General features: G+C 39.5%; 1 protein-coding gene across 2 annotated transcripts in view; it reads right to left on the bottom strand.

Annotated features, from left to right (window-relative positions):
- The window catches only part of znf407 (zinc finger protein 407), a 485,332-nt gene extending 473,164 nt beyond the window's left edge, over positions 1 to 12,168 (bottom strand). For both annotated transcript variants that reach the window (XM_060823093.1, XM_060823095.1), the window contains exon 1: positions 12,114 to 12,168. The gene's annotated coding sequence lies outside the window, so the exon portion shown is untranslated. The remainder of the gene's footprint in view (positions 1 to 12,113) is intronic.
- Positions 12,169 to 13,353: the final 1,185 nt, after the last annotated feature.

The following is a 13,353-nucleotide window of genomic DNA, read 5'->3' as shown; positions in this document are numbered from 1 at the left end:
TAGCTCAAGCCCTCCGATCCTGGCAATATCTACATTACTTAGTGTGGAAGCAGGCCCTTTGGCCCAACAAGTCCACACCAACCCTCCAAAGAGCAACCCACCCAGACCCATTACCCTACATTTACCCCTTCACCTAATACTATGGGCAATTTAGTATGGCCAATTCACCTAACCTGCACATGTTTGGACTGTGGGAGGAAACCAGAGCACCTGGAGGAAACCCACGCAGACACGGGGAGAATGTGCAAACTCCACACAGACAGTCGCCTGAGGCGGGAATTGAACCCAGGTCTCTGGCGCTGTGAGGCAGCAGTGCTAACCACTGCCACCGTGCCACCTAACATTGTAAATCTTTTCTGAACCCTTTCAATTTTGACAACATCCTTCCTGTAGGAGGGAGACCAGAATTGCATACAGTATTCCAAACATGGCTGAACCAATATCCGGCACAGGTGCAACATCACCTCCCAACTCCTATACTCAATGCATTGACAAATAAAGGCAAGTATACCAAACCCCTTCTTTACTATCTATCTACCTGTGACTCTACTTTCAAGGAACAATGAGCCTGCACTCCAAGGGCTCTTAATTCAGCAATACTACCCAGGACTTAACCATTCACTGTATCGATCCTGCCCTTATTTGCCTTACTAAAATGCAGCATCCTACTGTACTCACTGTACACTCATGACTGTGTCGCCAAATACCAGACTAATGTCATTTACAAGTTCGTTGATAACACCACCATATTCGGTCGAATCTCAGATGGCAAGGAAACAGACTACAGACGGGAGGTGGAAGACCCGGAATAATGGTGCACTGAGAACAACCTTGCTCTCAATGCCGGCAAAACCAAGGAATTCATTATTGACTTACTCATGTCCACACACACTAACAGCACACAGGTGGAATGAGTGCAGAGTGTCAAGCTCCTGGGAGTGGTCATCCACAACAAGCTTTCTTGGGCTCTTCATGTGGATGCACTGGTTACAAAGGCCCAATGTCTCTTCTTCCTCAGGCAGCTGAGGAAATTTGGCATGACGGCGAAAACTCTTGCCAACTTTTATTGGTGCACCATCAAGAGCATTCTGTCTGGAAGTATCACTTCCTGGTATGGTTACAGAAAGTGATGAACTTGGCCTGGACATTCACAAAGGCCAACCTCCCATGTATAGAATCCATCTACCAGGCCTGCTGTCGAGGAAAGGCCGCCAGCATTCTCAGAGATCCATCCCACTCTGGCAATGTTTTTCTATAACCTCTACCATCAGACAGAAGCCTGAACACACACCAGCCAGTTTCAAAACAGTTTCTACCCTACTGTTGTTAGGGCACTGAATGGACTCACAAACTCTTAACATTTGCCTGTACTAGTGTTTTCGTTTTTGCCGCTGTTTATTTAGTATTTACTTATATTGCTACTTAACTCTGTGATCTGTCTGTATTGCTTGCAAAACAGTGTTTCACTGTGCCTAGGCACACATGACAATAAATTCAATTCAATTCACCTCACATTTAACTAAATTAAACTCCATGCGCCACTTCTTGGCCCACTGGCCCAATTGATCAAGGTCCCATAATACTCTGAGGTACGATTCACTGTCCACTACACCTCCAATTTTTGTGTCATCTGCAAACTTACTAACCATACCTCCTATGTTCACATCCAAATCATTTTTATAAATGATGAAAAGCAGTGGACCCAGCACCAATCCCTGTGGCATACTGTTAGTCACAGGCCTCCAGTCTGAAAAGCAACTCTCCACCACCATCTTCTGTCTTCTACCTTCAAGTTCTGAATACAAATGGCTAGTTCTCCCTGTATTGCATGTGACCTAACCTTGCTAACTAGCCTACCATGAGGAACCTTGTTGAACACCTTACTGAAGTCCAAATACATCATGTCCACTTCTCTGCCCTCACCAATCCTCTTTGTTACTTCTTCAAAAAACTCAATCAAGTTAGTGAGGCACTATTCCCCACACAAAGCCATGTTGACTTCTCCCTCATCAGTTCTTGCCATTCCAAATACTTGTGAATTCTATTCCTCAGGATTCTCTCCAACAACTTGCCCACCACTGATGTCAAGCTCACCAGACTATAGCTCCCCATCTTTTCCTTGGTACCTTTCTTAAATAGTGGCACCACGTTAGCCAACTGGATCAGCATTTATTGTATATTTGCAGCTCTCAATTTTAATGAAGGTGAGCAACATGGAAGGTTCATTCATAGGCCAGTCAAGAGTCAATCAGGTCATTATTGCTGACCCCAGTTCTAAGTGCTTCAATTTTAAAAGTCTCATCCTTGTTCTAAAATCTCTCCCTGATCTCTTCAAACCCATAACCTCCACAATTTCTCTGTTCCTCTAATTCAGGCCTCTTGCGCTTCTCAATTTTACTCATTCCTCTACTGAGGGTCATTGTTTCAGTTGCCCAGACCCTCAGCTCTGTAATTCCCTCCCATTGCCTCTCCACCTCTCTCTTCTTTTAAACATATTCCTCAGAATCAATGCTAATTATCAAATAGGTAAACTCAGCTCAGGGACCCATGAACAAATTCCCCACCACATCTCCATAACCACCCTCCAGTCCTACAAGCCTTCTGGAATTCTGCATTTTTCCAGTTCTGGACTCTGATGCATCATTCAACCTTTGGAAGTCACACCTTAAGTTACCTCAGGCCCAAGTCTGGAAATTGCTTCCTCAACTTCTCCATCTTTTCATCTCTCTCTTATTTTTTAAAACACTCCTTAATATTGATTCTTCTAAGCTTCTGTCCCCATTACATGTTTAAGTGTCTAGTTTTGTTTTATAATACTCTTCTTAAACACTTTATAATGCTTTATTATATTAGAAATGCTATATAAATAAAAGTTATGGTTCGTGTGGGACAGGTGTCACAGTCAGATCGGGTAAAAATGACAGGTTTCCTTCCCAGAAGATATCACTGAGCCAATCAGATTTTTATAACAAACCACAGCTTAAAGATCACTTTTAAGATAAGAGCTTTTGGTTTCCAGGTTTTTATTGAAAACTTGAATTCAAATTCTCAAGCTGTCATCAATTCTCAGGCTTCTCATTTTTAAAAAAACCCAGATCTCTGGATTATTAGTCCAGTAGCAATCACTACAATGTGATAGCATCTACAGTCAACCAGCACAGAGGTTGAAATCTTACAATTATTGAAATCCCAAAATTTCATTTTGCAGGAAATCTTTGATGGAGTGCCAAAAGTCCACGACATGAAAATACTTTCTAATGGATTTGTATGAATCCCAAAGCTGGTCACTCAAATCTTTTCACTGCATTTATAAAAGATCACTATTGAAGTGAAGGAGAAGAAAGAGAATGCCATACTACACTGAGACTATTTTCTTCCTGGACACTGTTAACATAAGAAATAGGAGCAAGGTGTAGGCCATACGGCTGTTTGAGTCTGCTCCACCATTTAATAGGACCATAACTGATCTTGTGGCCTCATCTCCACTTTTCGGCGCTATTCATCTATACCTGGAGTCCCCAGAATCTACTGATCACTGTCTTAAACAGATTCAACATCGGAAGAAAGGTCAATAGACTCAAAACATCGATTCTGCTTTTTTTCCAGAGATGCTGCCAGAACTGAATACGTATGTCATTATCTTCATAGCACAGCCTTCTCACTCCAGGAAACAATCTGGATAAATCGGATGCATTCCTTTCAAGACAATTACACACCAAACTGCCTTTGGTTAGGAGACACAAACTTTGTACATTTCTTCAAGGTCTGGTCCCATCAATAATTTTTATATTTACAGCAATAACACTGTGTACTCTTATAACCCAAGTCATTGCAAGAAAGGCTAACATACATTTAGTTTCTTATTTACTTCTGTACTATGCTAATTTTCTGTGATTCCTGGACAGAGCACCCCAAAGCCCTCTGAACAATATTTTCTAGTTTCTTTTTAAGAATATAGTCTGCTCTCTGTTCTTCCTACCAAGATGGATAATGTCACATTTCTCCTCTCTCTACCTCTTCTGCCACCTTCTATCCCAATTTTTAACTATTCTATATCTCTGTGGGCATCCTGCCCACAGCTTACTTTTCTAACAGCTGAATAATGTCAGCAAACCTAGATATATCAGTCCTCTCATCTAAACTATTGATATAGATTATAAATAATTGAGACCCAAATGCTGATTATTGCACTCATTGCAACCTGCCAATCGTAAAATCACCTATTTATTTCTATTCTGTTCTCTGCCTCAATCCACGATTATCAGGAGGTATTGTGAGCATCTAAGTTGCAAAAACCTCTAAAATGGCAACTGGCTGAAAGTATTTTTATAGTCCAAAAATACCATGTTCAGTGGTATCTACTCTGCCAGTTAAAACTTCAAAACTTGTGATACAATAGGATAATGAAATATCCTGCAAATAAGTCAATGCAATCTATATTTTCTTTTTAAATGTTATACTGCCCAAGACCATAATCGTTCCAAGCTCAAAATGCGTCTAACCATCTTGAGGACGCTGATAACCATATAATTTTGCTATGACTAATTAAGATTGTAATACCAATTAGCCTCTTCATAGATCTATGATAATCTTCAATAATAAATGGCAGCATACAACCAAAAAAGTTGCCAAGACAACTAGTCTGAGCTAAGTAGCAGAAAATAAGCGAGGCGATTCAAATTTACCACACTGTTACCGTTGCTTCTGATTCATATTTCAATCTGTTTGATATTATGTGCTGAGACTTAAATCTAAAAAGTAACACCCTACCTAAACTATTCAGGAGCCTGACCCCAATTCCACTACAAGCCTGAACCTATTTTCTAAGGACCATTTTTTTTAAAAAATCATTTATGGAATGTGGGAATCGCTGGGTAAGCCAGCATTTATTGCCCAACTTAATTGCCACTGAGGATGTGATATTGAGCTGCCTTCTTCAACCAATACAGTCCACGGAAATGTAGATGCGCCCACAGTGCAGTTCAGGAAGGAATTCCATAATTTTGACCTAACAACAGTGAAGGAATAGTGACATAGTTCCAAATCAGGTTAGTGTGTGTTGTGATCAGATATTTGCAGATGGTGGTACTTTCTAGCATGTGCAGCAATTGTTCTTCTAAATGGTAGGTGTGTCAAGTTTGGAAGGTGCTGTCATCACAGACTTACTAAGATATTGCAATGCATCTTGAAAATGATACAAACTGCTGCCAGAGTGAATATTCCAGAAGCTAAATTGTGAGAAAATAAAATGTGGGTTGCTTCATCTTGGATGATGTCAAGCTTCTTGCGTGTTGTTGGAGCTGTACACGTCTGGCCAAGTGGACTATTCCATCATGTTCCTGACTTGTTCCTTGTGTATGGTGAACAGACATTGAAGAGTGAAGAGGTGAATTACCACAGAATTCCTAGCTTCTGACCTGCATTTGTAGCCACAGTTCTTACATGACTAATCCAGTTCAGTTTCTGATTAATGATAGCCCCCAGAATGGCGATAGTAGAGGGTTCAGTAATGGGAATGGCATTGAATATCAAAATAATTGGATTATCTTTTGTTTGAAATGGTAATTTCCTGGCACTTGTTTGGTGTGAATGCTATTGTTTGTATCAGCCCAAGTCTGAATGTTGTCCAACATGTGGTCACTTTTACAGATACCATTGTGGATACATGCAGATGCTAAACATAGATTGACAAGGACAAAGTTAAAAACTTCTTCCCTTATGTTGCCACAGGCCCAGTCTAGCAGCTTTGTCCTTTAGGACTCAGCCAGCTCAATCAACAATGCTGCTACTGAACCACTTTTGGTGATGATTATGGAAGCCATCCACCCAGAGCACATTCTGTGTCTTTGCCACCTTCAGTGCGTCCCCCAAACGGTTCTGGCGAACAAGGTGTAGGTGACCCTAAAAAGGGATTCAGACGTTTTAAATCACAACAATCACTTTTGACTCAGAAGATCCATGTTCAAGTCTTGGTCCAGAAACTGTCCACTGTCTGGAAGGACTCTCACCATGCTAGAACTGAAGGCATGCTGCACTGCCAGAGATGCAATATCTCAGATGAAATATTAAAATATTTGCCCTCTTCATAAAAGATGCCTCACCGTTATTCTGAAGAAGAATAGGAGAATGCTGTCTGGAATAGTGACCAATATTTAGCTTTCAACCAACACCAACAGAGAGGATTATCTGCTATTTAACATATTGTGTTTGCGGACATTTGCTCCATATCATCCTATATTATCATCCTATAGTGACATAATTCAAAAATAATTTACTTCAATATGAAAGACTTTGGGACATCACAATTTTTATGGATTCTATTTTATGTCAAACTTTTAGGGGAGCATTTAAAAGAGCAAAATTATTTCTCATACTATATTAGATAAGTAAGTGAAAACTTCCAGCTACTCAGTTCTCTTCTGTGATGCTTTGTTCTCTTTCTAGCACCATCCATTCAGAAAATATTCAGAATTCTGCAGCCATTGCTAATTTTAAGAATGCGTTGATACAACTGTACAACATTTACCACATGCTTCCTGCTTGTCACTTCCTTTGCTTTAGTGTATGACTACTAAAGAAATTAAACTTGGAACTTGGGCTGATGTTGCAGTTTGACAATCAACAGTTTAAAACTCACCAGTACAGTTTCTAGTCATTTGGGAAAATGGTGAAATTAATTTCAAACTCCAACAAGTTGAGTAATGAAGAATATGCATTGGAGCAAGAATTTTCAACAGTGCTGATGAAATTATGCAATACTTTTCAAGGCAAGTGCTACAATCGGTGTCAGAGATGAGATGGAGATGAATCCCCCCCATAATCTCACAGAGTTCACACTGCCATAAGACAACCTAGGATTGATTTTGCATGCATCTAACTTTCCTTCATTCACTGCATGTTTCTGTTGAAATCAACCAGTTTTAGCATGGATATTACAATGCTTTCAGTCATGAGTTCTATTTGCAGCAGTTCAATGAGACTCAATAAATGGGGTTGAAACAGCATGTTTTGCTGTTCAGGTAAATTAACTCTGCCATAAAATGTACTGTGTGCTGAATCCATCAAACCTTGTCTCGCCTCCAACTCATTACCTGACAGCATTGTCAACGGGCAAATCTCCTGTTAACACGTTTATTATAGAGTGATCAAAGAATTTCAGCAATGATACAACCTTTAACATGGACATCAACAATGAGAAAATTATTTTTTTGCCCAAGTGTAAATTACTTGACAGCCTGTTCCGATGAGTTGCACTCTCACCTCAGAATGACAAAGGGTTAAATCTTGGTCCAGAGAATTGAGCACAAAATTAGATTGACATTCTCAGAACAGTACTGCAGGAATGCTGTATTGTCAAATCTGTCATCTTTTGGATGAGGCATTAAACCAAGGCCTCACTATCTTCTCAAGTGGTTGTAAAAAGATCTCGTGGCATCCATTCAAAACAAGTTTTTCACAGTACCCTGACAATATTTCTCCATTAATCAAAATCATTAAAACAGATTATCTGATTATCCATTACATTTTTTGGGAACTTGCACTAAGCAACTTAGCTGCATCATTTCCTGACTTGTAAAAATGACCACATTTCAAAAGTACTTCACGAGTTATACATGAGTTTGGAATGTCCTGCTATTGTCACGCTATACAAATATAATTATGTCACTGATACAACACTGACCTTTTATTTGTGAAAACTTCTCTTCAGAATGCGGTACATCATACTGATGTTGATGGAAACCTAATTTTTTAACCAATTTTTTGATCAATAGTATTATAATATGTAGCACATTGTCCAATTTGTCTAATTTATGACATTGAAGCAGTTTAAGCCATTTTTACCATGGTAGAGAGGTGTTACAGAAATGCAGGCTGTTGTTGGTCAAGTTTAATGGAAAGCAAAGAGTGTTCTATGGCTGAGAATTATGTGGATGTAGCCTTAACTTCAGACTTTGACAAGGGTGAAGCAAGTATGATGCATGATGCCTCATATTCTTCTCTCCCGCGCTGAAAGCAGATCAGCAGATTAACAAAACAAGTTTCATGGATATGCAGGCAATAGCTTTACCCACAATGGATGTCATATTCTGTGGATATGTAATCTTCAAAAATGTGGCATTGTAAAAAGAGAAAGAAAGTACATCCTCGTATTACATTCCTAATAACAACATATTACACAGACTCATGGTCAGTTCTTTTGCTGTGTTGCCAGAAATACCCCCCTATCTAGTTATTAGCTTAATCATTGTCACTATCAATAAAGATCAAAAGGCTGGGATTATTCTATCTTTTCAAAAAAAATCTGATAGAGATCTTTAAAATTTCAAAAGCTTTTGATAACATTTGTAAGAGAAGATGCTTCCACGTGGATGTGGAGTCTAAACCTACATATCATTAAGATAAATCACTAATTAATCCATTATGAAAAATCAGGAGAAACTTCTATAACAAGCCACCATAAGCAAAGCTAAGAAACTTGAAGAAGTCAGGAGTAGCAGAACACAAAGTACTGAGACCTTGAACTCACCATAAAGGGCAGAATGATGGCTGTGAAAATTTGAATGAGATATTTAAGTAATACTGAAGTGAAATTTTAATTCTGTACATTCTGAATTCTTCAATTTCTTTCCCTGCAATCTCCTGGATTGTATTTGCAGACAGTTTGTTTTTTCTTGTTATTCATTCATGGGAATGAGGACATCACTGATGAGGCTAGCACTTATTGCTAGATGGCAGTTGAGGAACAACCACATTGTTGAGAGTCAGGTGTCACATATAGGGTAGACAAGGTATAAATAGCAGATTTGCTTTCCTAAGAACATTTGTGAATTAGACGGGCCTCTACAGCAATAGTTACATGGGTCACCTTTAGGTCAACATTTTATATAATTCAAATTTCACCATCTGCCGAATCAAGCCGATGTAGCCAGAACATCAGCCTGTGATTCTGGATTACTAGTTCTTTACAAAAGCCAACACATTTCCAAGATTCAAAATAACCACTCAAAACTGTTTGATAGCACTGACCATTTTGATATCAGATTCAATGCATCGAAAATGTATCAACTAACTGAAGGACTAATGACTCTAGAGAAACCTCCATTCACAAAGTATATTAAGGCATCCAACTTTTGTTCTAACTGGTTGAGCACCTGAAGCCTTCAACTGCAAAAATATCTTGATATGCTCTTCCAAGATACTGTTCATTTCTGTCTGATAACCATCTGCAAATAAACTGCAAAGTTTATTTCAGCTTTTATTTTGATGCAACCTACATTCACAACATCAAATGTTCCTACAAATTCTACATTCAACTAGAAAGAAAGAAACTGAAACTGATGGCTTAACATTGCAAGTTCAACTGTATCTCTTAAAATCTGAGGTAAAACCTGGGTGGCTGAAGTTTTTTTTTAAAAAAAGGTCTTCTTACAAAAGTTACATTTGTATCAGCACTTGCAGATGACACCGAAGGTTACCTCAGATTACAACAGGATCTGGACCAGATGGGCCAATGGACTGAGAAGTGGCAGATGGAGTTTAATTTAGATAAATGTGAGATGCTGCATTTTGGGAAAGCAAATCTTAGCAGGACTTATACACTTAATGGTAAGGTCCTAGGGAGTGTTGCTGAACAAACAGACCTTGGAATGCAGATTCATAGCTCCTTGAAAGTGGAATAACAGGGTAGATAGGATAGTGAAGAAGACATTTAGTATGCTTTCCTATATTGGTCAGAGTACTGAGTACAGGAGTTGGGAGGTCATGTTGCAGCTGTACAGGACATTAGTTAGGCTACCGTTGGAATATTGCGTGCAATTCTGGTCTCCTTCCTATCAGAAACGTGTTGTAAAACATGAAAGGGTTCAGAAAGGATTTATAAGGATGTTGCAAGGGTGGAGGATTGGAGCTATAGGGAGAGGCTGAACAGGCTGGGGCTGTTTTCCCTGGAGCATCGGAGGTTGAGGGGTGACCTTACAGAGATTTATAAAATCATGAGGAGCATGGATAGGATAAATAGACAAAGTCCTTTCCCTGGGGTGTGGGAGTCCAAAACTAGAGGGCATAGGATTAGGGTGAGAGAGGAAAGATATAAGAGACACCTAAGGGACAACTTTTTCACACAGAGGTGGTACATATATGGAATGAGCTGCCAGAGGAAATGGTGGAAGCTACTCCAGTTGCAACATTTAAAAGGCATTTGGATGCGTACATGATGAGAAAGGGTGTGGAGGGATATGAGCCAGGTGCTGGCAAGTGGGACTAGATTGGGTTGGGATATCCGGTCGGCATGGACAAGTTGGACCGAAGGGTCTGTTTCCATGCTGTATATTTCTATGACAAAAGAATCAAGCTTTCAGGGAAAGAAAAACAATTTATTTGTAGATCACACCTACAGGATTTTTAAATTTTTCCTCCAAACCCTTATTGCATTTTAACATGTGCGTGCGAATGACATGGCACAGAAGGAGACTTTTAGACTGACTGCTTCTTTGCCAGTTCATCACAAGAGTAACCCAAATAGTGCCATTCCTGTGCTTCACACCCAAACTAACCTTGACGCATGCAAATATTTATTGAATTCCCATCTGAAAGTTACTGTTAAACCTACTTCCTTGGATTGTATGTTCTAGATTATAACATAAGACATTTTTTAAAAATCTCATCTACTTCCTTTACTAATTACCTAGTTTTCTCCATTAAAAATCACACAACAGCAGGTTTAGTCCAACAAGTTTATTTGGAAGCACTAACTTTAGGAGTGCTGCTCCTTCATCAGTTGGTTGTCTACCTGATGAAGGAGCAGCACTCTGAAAGCTAGTACTTCCAAATAAACTTATTGGACTAAGCCTGGTGTTGTGTGATTTTTAATTTTGTACACCCCAATCCAACACCAGCATCTCCAAAGCAGTTTTCTCTAGTCACCAAATCTGCCAGTGGAAAGTTTCTCAATTTATCTAAGTCCTTATTGCTTACACAAACTTCCTTTGATTTTATCTGCTGCAAGAACACCACTGTGAGCTTCTCTAATCCCGTCACATAACTTTAAAAATAAGCAGAGCTGTACGATTTATCTCCAAACAGATTTTGGAACACTGGTACATTGTTTATAACAGGGTTACAATTCCAATAAACTTGATAGTGACTCATTCTTTGTTTTTGCTGAAGGTTATTCACATTGTCAGTTCCACATTTCAAATGCTAAATCTTGAAATTTTGTTTCTTCCTTCAAACTTACATCCCTGCATCATACTAAAATTAGTGTATCGTGGAGGGACTTAACATTTTGTAAAAACAAAGACACTTCCCAATACTCAAAGACCTTTCAAAAGTGTGCTTATTAATATTGCTGCCAAACTTCACACAAGTTCCAACAGCTTTTAACAATGTAGCATAAATTTAGTATAGAAAATTTTAAGTTAGCTTTGATTGTATAAAAAGTAGAAACAGCTGTTAGTTACATTTAAAAATCACCAAAGGAAAAAAAACTGCTGTTTTAAGATATGTAAACAAGCCAAAATTCAGTTTAAAAAACGTGGTTTTATATGAAAGATGGACAATATTATTTCACATAAAATATTTTCTCTGATGTCGAAAAGCTTGTACAAATGAATGTATAAAGACTGATAAACATAAATACACTTGTTAAAAACTATCAGTTCTTATTTTCGGTAGTTGGAAGGCTATATCCTATGGAGTGAGTAACCTAACATCATTCCTTCTTCCTCATTTCGAGTCTCCTGCCTATTTCTCTTACCCATTGGGCAGAAGGCATTGTGACGTTATACGCGAGTGGCAGGGGAATATGACCAATCGAAACCCAAACCTACAGACTCCGCCCGGCAGATGAACAGTAGCCAATCAGATGGTGGAGGGGGGATGGTAACAGCTGTCAGACCCCGCCCACAATACGAGACTGTTCGGAGCAACTGCCACTCTCTCGGCCGTTAAAACGACGGCAGCGCGGAGGCCCAAAAAGCCTCGAGCGAACAGCGCTCAGCCTCTCCACTCCGGCACCACGCAAAGGCAGAACGCGGAACCTACGCCGCTCCTGACCGCCTCCGTAGCCCAACGAGGGGAACGGGATACGGGATCGTTTTGTTAGTTGGACGTACCTGTACGCGAAAACGAAGCGACCGTTCACCATGTACTTAGTCACAAGTGGCCTGCCGTAGCAGCAAGTCGGCGTGGCTGAGAACGAGGCTGACGGTGAAAGTCACATGATTCGTCGGATTCCACGTGACCGAGAGCACGTGTCATTGATGTTTGCGTTTTGCTGCGCGTCCTAAATAGTCAATGGCCACTGTCTCTGTGGACAGACCAACTATGGCCAAATTTTAGACGCCAAGACTTTTCATCCATGAGGCTTTCAGGGGGCTCGCCCACTCTATTGGATAAAACCTATTCCTTGGATGCTGCCTGACCTGCTGTGCTTTAACCAGCAACACATTTTCAACCACACTCTATTGGATTTGCTGAGCACATCTTTGTGAACTGAGAATCACAATCACCCAAGAAAAGCCAGTCAGTGCTTGCTCGAACCTAGATTACTTAATTGAATATTTTGCCCCTGAAATTGGGCTTGAACCCTTCTGACACAGTGTTCTACCCACTGAACCACAGCTGACAATGGCCAAAGCTTAAGGTGTCACCAATCTTTAGGTGTAGACCAACAAGAAAATGAAGAAAACAGTTTTCTGAATATTTGGTGATTTATGCATACCTATTAATTCCTGTTTTGGAGTCAGGATTTATTTTGATAGAACCTTCAAATACTTTAATCACGGTGACACTCATTACATTTATAAAGCTGTTCTTGCACAGAACATGACTTCACTGTGATTCAGTTATTTTTAATCAACATTTCTAAGCAGAAAGTACAGCCATATAGGATCACACAACACAGAATTGGCCTATCATCCCAGGAACATCTCTTTAAAAGAACTATCCAACTAGAACTGTTTTCTTTGCTCTTTCCCTGGAATCTTGCCATGTTATTTTTTTCAGAAAATTATCATTCTCTTGAAAGTTACAAGTGAATCTGCTTCTGTTGTGGAAGAATCACTCAATGTTCTATAAAAAAAAGTTAGCAAGTGATGCAGAAAATCCTTCATGAAATTAAACTATAATCTTGCAAAATCAAAGCTGTGGCATCTAGCAAAAGATCTTCCCTAACTGCCCACAATCTCTTTGTCCTATAGTTTATACAGGTGTTGTTCCCGCATTTATCACATAACATTAGCATAACCAATCACGAGGGCTCGCTTTATCTTTCTAAACTAATCAAAGTCTGCCAGACTGGTTCCCTACATTACACTTAACTTATCACATTACCCCACCATCATCTTCAGCATT

Source organism: Hemiscyllium ocellatum, chromosome 4 (assembly GCF_020745735.1).
Source record: "Hemiscyllium ocellatum isolate sHemOce1 chromosome 4, sHemOce1.pat.X.cur, whole genome shotgun sequence".
NCBI classification, from domain to species: Eukaryota; Metazoa; Chordata; class Chondrichthyes; order Orectolobiformes; family Hemiscylliidae; genus Hemiscyllium; species Hemiscyllium ocellatum.
The sequence above is the reverse complement of the archived record's forward strand: the minus strand, read 5'-3'. Positions and strand labels throughout refer to the sequence as shown.